This window comes from Notechis scutatus, chromosome 1 (genome assembly GCF_049901735.1).
Source record: "Notechis scutatus isolate UNSWTSFEM ecotype Mainland chromosome 1, rNotScu1.2, whole genome shotgun sequence".
Classification (NCBI taxonomy): domain Eukaryota; kingdom Metazoa; phylum Chordata; class Lepidosauria; order Squamata; family Elapidae; genus Notechis; species Notechis scutatus.
In genome coordinates, this window is record NC_142009.1 from 31366028 (window position 1) to 31374255 (window position 8228).

Here is an 8228-nt window from a genome sequence, read left to right on the forward strand (position 1 = left end):
CAGGGCATACGCCATGCGTTAACCGCGCTGGCAAATCCGGCGGCGAATGGACGGGTGGAACGCATGGTCCAATACACAAAAAAAGCCATACAGAAAATAGAAACAACCAACATACAAGATAAAATCAGTAAAATGCTCCTCATCCAACATATTACACCTAGCGCAACCACAAATAGAAGCCCGGCAGAACTAATGATGGGCAGAAAACTACAATCAACACTAGATAGAATGCACCCCACATACACCCCTGACAAACCCCCAGGTTCCTCCAGCAAGCACAGAAAATTCAACATAGGTGATGCCGTATACGCAAAAAGCCTGTCAGGGGAACCACTCTGGATACCAGCAACGATCACCCAAATAACCGGCCCCATATCATACCGACTAGAAACAAGCGACGGGAAAAACTGGAAACGGCACATTAACCAACTGAGGTCCAGAATAGCCAACAACCATACACCCGAGCAAGAAACTAGAAGGGGGGGGAACGGCAAGCATTAAAGAAAGAGGGACCCCCCTAGCGCAAGCTGAACAACCCCCACCCGGAACAAATAACCTGCAAATAAACCGGTCCTACTCACCAGTAAACACAGGATCAACAGAACAGGCAACCCCGGAATCATCACCGGGAAGGAACAGCCAGGCCAGTTCAACCAGCCCGGAAAGATCCGGTGGGAACAACAGAGACGGCAGCTCAACCAGCCCAGATAGACCGGGAAGGAGCTACCAAGAAAGGCCCAGCCCGACCTTCCAAGCGGTTCCATCCCTGAGAACCGGAGCGACAGAGAAGGCCTCCGAACCAGTCAACAACCAAACGGGAACTGAGCCGCGCAGGTCAAATAGACAGATACGAAGCCCCGCTTACCTGCGCGACTACGTCACGACGCACCGACAGACGAAACCAAGAGGGGAGGGGTGTGCTGTATTAGCATACTCCAAACCCTCGCAACCGATTGGTCCAGACGGACAGCGACCTGATTGGTCGAAACCCCGGCCGTGATTGGAGCGCTAAGAATCTGCCGCGATTGGCTGTGCCGATCGCGGGAGATTCAAAGCGCTGCCATTGGCCGCCGAGCCGCGAGCCAGCCCTATATGAAGCGAGCCAGCCCTATATTCTTCAGACTGTTCCTATTCTAAATAAAGAGCTGAACTCACTAGAATGGTCTCGCGTCTCACTCGAATCGATCCACCTCAGATCTAACAATGATGTTATCCATTTGGTTAATGAAACATCTACAACCATACAATCAAGTTCAGACACCAAAAACCCTATTTAGTGTATATGACACCATCAATGGGCACAGTAGCTGGTATTTTTGTGTCTGAACTGTGTCTACAGTTACCTAAACAGACTAGACTGGAGTGGACTTAACTAGACCAGACCAGACCAGATGAGACTAGAGAAGCTGGGAGCTTGCAAAGCAAAGCACAAGCCTCTTCTAACGTCTTTATTTTCCAAAATGCCTCTGGACCTAGGCAGACTCAACAGGCAGTGGGAGAAAATGAAACTATGAGTGGCTGCACTCTGATGTTTCTTTGGAAGTGCAATCAGAAAAAAAGTCAAAATATGCTATTTAGACATGAGTTATTGATCAATATTTCTTAAATAAGAGACTAGATTAAATAGCTTTGAAATAAAGGAATGCCTTGTACCCACCCCTCAGATGGAAACCTGCAAGCTCAGTGCTGAATGCGGCTTCCAAAATTGTATTAGTAATTTTTAAGATGAAAGAAGAGGAAAATTGCTGAAAAGATATCGTGATATCTAAAAATTAATTTAATTAACTTCATATACCAATGAAATGAAACCAAATTTGGTTTTTTTTCCTGCACCATTTACCAGTTTTTTGGACTTTGTCCTATGACATCACAATAAAAAAAATTAATTGTTGCCTTTGTCCATAAGTTGCATATCCCTGAGATAAACGATGCTTTCAATATAGGTTTCCGATACAGGACTGTTGGAGAAGAAAGACGTTTGGACTTCTTTCTGCAGTCTGAAGTGCCGTTATCAGTTCTAGTTTTTGTTTTTCTTCTTTAGGCATAGATTCAACCTTAGTAGTCATCAATCAGGTATGACGTCTGACTCCAGAGAGGAAAGCCCAGGTCAGGTTCTGATAGGGAAATCTGGCAGACTGTCTAGTCTAAGAACAAAAAATTCTGCTCATCCAGCTAAATTTGCCAGGATGCTACATCATCCAATGGCCCAATGAACAAACAATCTGGGACTTATTGATCCAGAACACTGGTCAGCAAATGTCTTTCAGTTGGGTTTTCTTCCTACAAATCAATCAATCCATCCATCCGTGTCTCCACCTCAAATGTAGCCAGTAGAGGTTCCCTTCCCACACAGGTTTTGACCCTTCCATTGCCTGTTGCTTATGGAATTCCCTATCTGCTCAGTGACTCAGCTGACAGCAAGAGAGACAATGGTTTTTTACCTCATCCCAGGCTGTCAGGAGCCTCTCTTATCCAGGCAATGTTTTTCTATTAGTCTAACACTCCATTGTGCTTCCCTGTTATCAGCTACAGTGATGATGTAATACTCTGGGCTTGGAAGTAGCTCTTCCACCAAGACAGTTCCATTTTACTTGGGAGGAGAAAGAAGCAAGAGGATTATTTATCACCAGCCCCAGGAGGTTGTATCTTTTGGACAACTATTTCCAGCCCAGAGTCAAAACCGCATTTAAGTTTCTCTTTGAAGGAATCCATGTGCTTGAACTTTATTGATTTTGGGCAACCCATTTAAACAAAATTTTCCCCTTTTTAGGCAAAAAAAATTACTTTCACATAAATTAATAGACTAAAGGTGCAGGATTTTCTTTCAAGGTATTTTATTCAGGCAGAGGCAAAAGAACATTATGAATTCCACATCCACACAAAACTGTCTTTTATTCCAGTCTCATGAAGCAAAATGAAACTCTGCTGCCATTAAAAGAAGAGTGTGATTTAAAATCAGAGGGCCTTAACCACCAGGAAAGGCTCCTCCACATGTTTCCCAGCAGATGATGACCTATAGGAGTGAGGTAAAGGGAGACGTTTAAATCTTCTGCTGAGGGAAACCAAGTTACCTTGGACTATAAACCTAAGGTTAAAGCCGTATTTTTCAAATCTTGAGTTGATGAGAATCTCCTCCATAGGAACAAGATTATGAATCAACAACACATTTCCTTAAAATGTAAGAACACATTTGGGACCAGCAATAAACCGTTGACAGTATACAGAATTTCTGTTCAGATGCCAGCCAGCTATAACCTTTTGAAGGTTGTAGCATACCATCTCCACTCCTAGTTTTATGCTTTTTTCGGGGTGGGGGATCTCCGTCAGTCAAATGATCACATGGACATTGAACATTTTCACTTCTCAGTCTGCTTTTGCATTTGCACTTCTAAATTTTAGAATTTTTTTCCCATAAACATAACTGCAAACCTAGTTCCTATAAACTTATATCATATAAGCTTGTGCCCTATGCCCTAAGTAATAATACATAGAAAACAATACTAGTTGTTTTTTATTGATAATAGCAAATAAAGAAATCTGTTGGAATGATAATTCATCTAATACAATAATGGCCTTCAACTGCAACTTTTAAGAAAATCTTTTTTAGAATTGTTCATCATTTGCAGCATTACAGCTTTAATGCATATTAACTAGTGTGTCCTTAGTGAGAACATTAAATAATAACTGTTGAAAGGCTTACGTTTCAACAATTTCCAGGTGGAGTTAGAGGCCTTTCAGTCATCTAATTAAAAAAAAGTATTATTGATTAGTGTGTGAAAGAACACAAGTTGCTGAGCAACAGTTTGGAAAACCTGAAGGCTTTATATTAATAACTAGTCCATTGGGAGTCTCTGTTTGTCCTCTTGGCCCAGTGCAAGAGGACTTTGGCCTTCTCTTATCATGGAGGGAAAACCAAAAGACCCAGGAATGCAAATGGTCAGCCTCACAGTGCTGTCAATTAATCAAACAGTGCTACCACCCATTAACCCTTTTGTGGGGCAAGTGAGGTAAACAGAGTTTAGTGTTCACTAAATATATATAGAATGTAGTAGAAAGGCTGCATCTTTGGGAGGATGCCGCTGCAACAAAGGATGCTGGTGTTTTTTTTAATTGGGCCAGACCAGGACTGGATTTGTACTGGCAACACTGACCAGCAATAGTTTTCCAGGAATTCAAACAGACTTTTTCTTAGCTGAGCTGGAGCTTTCAGGAACTGAATCTAGAAACTTTGGGAAGAACAGCTTGCCTTTGGAAGTTGTGGGAGCGTCATCACTTGAGACTTTCAAGAAGAGATTGGACTGCCATTTGTCAGAAATGGTGTAGGGTCTCCCGCTTGGGCAGGGGTTGGACTAGATGACCTACAAGGTCCCTTCCAACTCTGATTATCTGTTATCTGAATGGCTGTAAGAAAACTTACGTTGCACAATTGTCAGACAGGTGTTACTCTGATGCCACAGAAAGTTGTCCTTCATCTCAGGGGTCTCAAGGCAAAGGTAAAATACAGTTTAGCTTAAATTACCAAAATCAAAGCAGGTGATAGACTTGGAGGACACAACTATTTTTTTCCCATCTCATGCTATAGTCATCAAAAATCCCTGCACACAATGTTTCTTAGCTGAATTAAAATAAGTTTTGCCCAACACGCTAAAGCTACATCCCCCAAAACAGACAAGGCTTAGTTTTTAAAATAATATGAAAAACTTGGGTTGAAAATTTGACACTAAAAATCTCCAATATTAGGGGAATAACTGTTTGAGGGTGAGGCGTTGGCCTTTGAAAGGCATATCAGAAGTGAAACTAAAGACATAATAGTTTGATTACACTTGGTTAATTTTTTTTTAGTCTTGTATTTAATATTTTTCTGTGAACACACCAAAAATACAGATCATGTATTCAAAAATGGAAGTCTTAAAAAATTGTATCCGAGCCTTTGAGAAAGTGCAAATAATCACGAACCTCTGACACCTTAAAAACAGTAATGGTATGCAGGAGTATCCATGAGTTATTCAAAAATGAAGGTGATAACCACAACTCCTCAATCAAAGCCCTGTCACTTTGTCTATGTGTTGTTTGCATTATGCATGTAAAAAAGGGGTGATTATGCATGTAAAAAAGGTTGCAGACACCATCTTGATTTTTTTGACAGATAAATCCCAGCATCATCAAAGATACGTTATATAAATGACTGTTACAGCACCTTTCAAATGGATTGTATTTTAAAATTGTTGACAACTCAAATGTTTGATAAAAATGTTACTATTCTGATGTTGGAATCACCTTAAAGCGTGACAAGGTATTACTGCATTATTCATTTGTGTGGCAGTGTTCACAATTGTTATTGACTGATAGAACAACTTAGGTAATATTCATTTATTTAAAAGTTTTCTAGCCCTAAGTATGTTTTTGGGATTTGGAATAGAGCATATCTACACTTACAGTTAAAACTGCTTCTGTCTATGCTGGAATGACTCAAATCAGCTCTAAGAAAATCCTGTACATACTGAAGATTTTGCAGAGCATTCAAGCTACCATATTCTTCCACTAGACAATCTCCTTTGCTGCTTTGCTCGCCCAACTTTCTGTTCCTGGAATGCAACAGCCAATTTCTTTCTTTCCTGTGAGTGGATGTTCATGGACAGGTGACCTTTTAGAGGTGTTTTGAAGAAGACGTCAACACTATTCAATTTAAACTTAATATGACGAGTCCAAAGATGACTGGTCAGGCCAATTTGGGCATGGACTATCCTGACATATGTTGGGCAAACATGTTGAGCTTCCATAGTGCACCTTACTTTATAAACTTGACAGCACTTGAGGATGAGGCTATATACCAGGCATAGCAATTTTATGCCAGTGTTTCCCATGTGGTCACATCTATGTCAAGTAACTTCAGGATCTTGGAAACATTTCTTTTGCCCTCCATGTAAGCATTTTCCAGTAGAAAGTTTCTTTAAAAGGGGCTGATTTAGTATGTGCTTATCCTGCATATGAATGATGTGATCTTCCCAATAGATCTATGCTCTCATTATTAGATAATCATTGGGGTGAGTGGGGTATCAGGGAGGGGTAGCATCCCTTTTGGAAGGGATATGTTACAGCCTTTCGCGGTGTTTTGCCTGGAAGTAGATACAACCCCTGAGTGTCCTTTTAGCCAAAGCCATTTTTGTATAATTAAATGTAATAAACTAATACTGAAGACTTTTCTCATGAAGCAATATATCAGATCTATGAAAGCAAAATAGCATTTTGTTTACTTTAAATTGTTTCATTTAGTGCTTTATTTCCCATACAGAGCTAATGTGGGAAATCCAGTTCCATATCTGCAGAAATCCAATAGAGCACTAGATGGCAGTATAGAGCAGTATAGATTGCCTTTCTGCCATCTTCTAGTGGTTCTATAGATATTTGCAGCCCAAATCTAATGGTAAAGGCCCTAATCTTGTGGAGAAAGATTAACAGTTTCAGCATTTTCAATGGGCCATAAATAATGGGTGCCTAGGGCTGCGTTAAAAGCTGGAACTGATTCTTTTTCAGCTGCCTGCTTGAAATAGGCCTCTTGACAGGGCCCCTCCCTAATTTCCTTGTAACATGCCACCAACAAAGGTCAATAGAGCAGAAATCCTTCTAAAGGGCCAATCTGTATTTGAATTATTTAAACAATGTCGAACAAGCAAGTTAAATGGAGCTTATCAAACATCACACCTCTCAAAGCACAATCAGAGATGGCAGGATATTAACTGGCAAACTCTCCGAGGCTGCCTGGGATGAGAAAAGCAAGGGGCTGGCTCCCCCCTCCCATTCTTTAAGAAGAGAAAAGAAGGGCACACACAGGTTCGTGGGTGGAAAAACACAGGTGTCTGTGGCTTTGCTGCCAAGAGGCAACGTCTCTGTTGCCAAGGACAAGCCCTGTGGATGGAAGCCATGTTGCATCTCTCCTCTCATTAATCACCATCCTTTGCCAGGCTGCTGAGGGCTTTAACAAGGGGGGGGGGGGAGGGGGTTTCTTACCAAAACCTTGAAGTTCAAATCAAATGCAAAGCAGTTCAAATTCTACTCAGGCTTTTCCATCCAGTTCAAGGAGGGAGATATTGGAAATAGCCCCCAAAGATAAAAACAGGATATTAGAAGTTGTTTGAATTCTGTTTTGTTTTGGTTTTGGTTTATTTTCTGGACAGAGGGTGTTTTCCATTAAAAGGAGGGCACTGAAAAAGATGATATTTTCCTCTTCAGCTCAAGTCACTTTTCATCTGGATGTTAATCTTAAGAGTAAAGGGAACAAAAATTACAGGAAATTCACTGGAAAACAAGGAAAGCTTTCTGAAATCTACAGTAGTGTTTTTGCACTACTTTTGCCTTTTTTTGACACAATGTGATTGGGATCCTGGCAAGTCTGGTTTTGGATAACATAGATCTGGAGTGCCATCAAAACCCCTTTAGAGCCCCAATATTCATCAGCAGTCAATATTTTACAAACTTGACAACTTTAAGCAGTGTAGAGTTCAACTCCCAGAATTCCCCAGCCATCATGAAGCCCACACATCTGAAAGCCACCTGTTCGAAAAACACTGCTTTAAACTTTTACCAAATTCTGAAGCAAAAACAGATCCCAATAGTTGATGGGTCCCAGCATGTGTGGAGAAAAATTTGATAGAATTCAGAAATGAGAAGAAGAATTGTACCACATTAGACTAACAGTGGGAATAGTACCAGACAGGGATTTGGTGTAGCAGGGAATGAGTTGCAAATCAGGATATCCCCTCCATCTGTCAAATCTTCCATGAAAGCAATAAGTAACTTTAGGAAAATCACCCTTTCAAAACTTCAAAACTATTAGGATAATAATGAAACAACTGTAACCTATTGTGCACATTTTAAATGAATAAATAATATAATCTCCTCTTTCTCCTCCTCCTCCATCATCATCATCATCATCATCATCAATTATTGACTAGTCACAGGGCCATATCAGAATACAAAATACAAGACAATATAAAGACTACATAACATATTAGAGAAAAGTACAAACTCAAAATAAATACAGCTCCCATTTCTGTATCATCCCTATAATATAACCTTAATTTACATACGCAGTACTGAATTGTATTGTTTTATTCAAATAAAAGGGAATATTATATGTAATATCGGAGTTCTGACCACACATACAATATGTTATGCTAATATATGGATCAATATTGATCCTTAATTTGATTTGAATTAATAAAATGTAA

The 8228-nt window shown here is 40.2% G+C and overlaps 1 long non-coding RNA gene across 1 annotated transcript; it reads right to left on the reverse strand.

Moving 5' to 3' along the window:
• Positions 1–2847: 2847 nt before the first annotated feature.
• On the reverse strand, positions 2848–5772 carry LOC148132727 (uncharacterized). The gene is made up of 3 exons (XR_015746874.1): positions 4418–5772; positions 3701–3742; positions 2848–3013 (listed from the first exon to the last, which is right to left on the reverse strand). It is a non-coding gene; the product is annotated as an uncharacterized LOC148132727 (long non-coding RNA).
• Between the last annotated feature and the right edge of the window lie 2456 nt (positions 5773–8228).